This window comes from Triticum dicoccoides, chromosome 3B, assembly GCF_002162155.2.
Source record: "Triticum dicoccoides isolate Atlit2015 ecotype Zavitan chromosome 3B, WEW_v2.0, whole genome shotgun sequence".
Lineage (NCBI taxonomy): Eukaryota > Viridiplantae > Streptophyta > Magnoliopsida > Poales > Poaceae > Triticum > Triticum dicoccoides.
Genome location: NC_041385.1, coordinates 588,875,315 through 588,877,738, shown reverse-complemented (window position 1 = coordinate 588,877,738; position 2,424 = coordinate 588,875,315).

Here is a 2,424-nt window from a genome sequence, read left to right as displayed (position 1 = left end):
GTCGCTGCTAAGCCCCCGAGTGGGAGGATTGCTCTCCAGTCGGAGTGTTTTTAACTTAGGCAAGTACGGGGTCGCTGCTAAGCCCCCGAGTGGGAGGATTGCTCTCCACTCAGAGTGTTTTTAACTTAGGCGAGTATGGGGTCGCAGCTAAGCCCCCGAGTGGGAGGATTGCTCTCCACTCGTAATTTTTTTTAACTTAGGCGAGTACGGGATCGCTGCTAAGCCCCCGAGTGGGAGGATTGCTCTCCACTCGGAGTTTTTTTAACTTAGGTGAGTACGGGTTCGCAGCTAAGCCCCCGAGTGGGAGGATTGCTCTCCACTCGGAGTGTTTTTTAACTTAGGCGAATCAGGTTCACGGCTAAGCCACCCACTGGGGGATTCGGACACAAATCGTTACGGGAAATCAATCATTAAGATACTGCAAAAAACTTGTCTTTGGTAAGTAAACTGAAGGACTTCTTATTACAACTCGTTGATCCGAGTGATTTTAGGTATAGAAAGGGCAAAGCAGCACTGCGTTCCACGCGCGAGGCTTGTCCATATTCTTGGCTACATTGTATATGTGGTATGCTCCATTGTGAAGCACCTTGGTGATGATGAAGGGACCTTCCCAAGCCGGAGCAAGCTTGTGAGGCCGTTTCTGATCCACTCAGAGCACAAGGTCTCCTTCCTGGAACGCTCGACCTCTGACATTACGGGCATGGAATCGACGCAGATCTTGCTGATAGATGGTCGACCGAACCAGATCCATCTCGCGTTCCTCTTCCAGGAGATCAACTGCGTCTTCGCGTGCCTGCTCTGCTTCAGCTTCTGAGAAGAGTTCCACCCGAGGAGCATTGTGCAGCAAGTCACTCGAAAGCACAGCCTCGGCACCGTACACTTGGAAGAAAGGGGTTCAGCCAGTCAACCGGTTCGGCGTCGTTCTCAGCCCCCATAGGACGGATGGTAACTCAGTCATCCAAGCTCCAACAGCGTGCTTGAGGTCACGCATCAGTCGGGGTTTTAACCCTTGAAGGGTCAAACCATTCGCCCTTTCTGCTTGCCCATTCGACTGCGGGTGTGCAACAGACACATAGTCAACCCGAGTGCCTTGGGATGCACAGAACGACTCATCAGAATCAAAATTGGAGCTGTTATCTGTGATAATGTTGTGAGGAACTCCATATCTGAATATCATCTCCTTGATGAAACTGACGGCAGTGCTTGAGTCAAGGTTTTTGATGGGCTTGGCTTCGATCCACTTAGTGAACTTGTCGACTGCTACGAGCAAATGAGTGAAACCACTTCTGCCAGTCTTGAAGGGTCCAACCATATCCAACCCCGAGACTGTAAATGGCCAGACGAGTGGAATAGTCTTCAAGGCAGACGCAGGCTTGTGAGACATGTTGGAGTAGAACTGGCAACCTGCGCACTTGTCGACTATATCTTTTGCCATCTCATTTGCCCGAGGCCAATAGAACCCCGCTCGGCATGCTTTGGCCATGATGGTCTGAGAGGACGCATGATAACCACAGGTCCCCGAGTGGATATCGTTTAGGTGTTGGGGAACGTAGCAGAAATTCAAAATTTTCCTACGTGTCACCAAGATCTATCTATGGAGAAACCAGCAACAAGGGGAAGGAGAGTGCATCTACATACCCTTGTAGATTGCTAAGCGGAAGCGTTCAAGAGAACGGGGTTGAAGGAGTCGTACTCGTCATGATCCAAATCACCGGAGATCCTAGTGCCGAACGGACGGCACCTCCGCGTTCAACACACGTACAGCCCGGTGACGTCTCCCATGCCTTGATCCAGCAAGGAGAGAGGGAGAGGTTGAGGAAGACTCCATCCAGCAGCATCACAATGGAGTGGTCGTGATGGAGGAGCGTGGCAATCCTGCAGGGCTTCGCCAAGCACCGCGGGAGAGGAGGAGTACTTGGGAGAGGGGGAGGGCCGCGCCAGAACTTGGGTGCGGCTGCCCTCCCACCCCCCACATATATATAGGGGCAAGGGAGAGGGGACCGGCCCCCTCAGATCCAATCTGAGGAGGGGGCGGCGGCCAAGGGGGGGGAAGAGTGCCTCCCAAGTCAAGTGGAGGCCCTCCCCCTTAGGGTTTCCCCTCTCCCATGCGCATGGGCCTTGGGGGGGGTGGCTGGTGCCCCTGGCCCATTAAGGCTAGGGCGCCCCCTACAGCCCATGCTGCTGTATTGGACGTGGTGGAACAATTTCCGGACCTCCGGAATCCTCCGGAACCTTCTGGAAGCTTCCCGGTACAATACCGAAAAAACCCGAACTTTTTTCGGAACCCGAACAACAACTTTCCATATATAAATCTTTACCTCCGGACCATTCCGGAACTCCTCGTGACGTCCAGGATCTCATCCGGGACTCCGAACAACATTCGGTAACCACATACAAACTTCCTTTATAACCCTAGCGTCATCG